Genomic DNA, 308 nt, shown 5'->3' on the forward strand with positions numbered 1-308 from the left:
GCAGCAGGAGCAGGCACCACATCTTGGGGCTGTGCGGAAGAGCACATGCTCTTTGTTCATTAGGAGGAGTGTGGTGTGGAATTCCACAGGAGGACCCAAGAGCGGAGTCTCCTGAAGGTTGCCCAAGGTCTGTTCCCCAGGGGCTGACAGAATAAGTACCTGTGTAAAGGAAGGATTGTCTACAGATTTTCCTGTTTAATATGGATTACAAATGAGTCAAAGGCTCCAGGATGAGAAGGAACCAACCTGGGGGCCTGTGTTTGTATGACATTGATGCTAGTTTGTGATGAGTACCTTCCTTTCTCTCT

The sequence above is a fragment of the Geospiza fortis genome, unplaced genomic scaffold, assembly GCF_000277835.1.
Source record: "Geospiza fortis unplaced genomic scaffold, GeoFor_1.0 scaffold130, whole genome shotgun sequence".
Classification (NCBI taxonomy): domain Eukaryota; kingdom Metazoa; phylum Chordata; class Aves; order Passeriformes; family Thraupidae; genus Geospiza; species Geospiza fortis.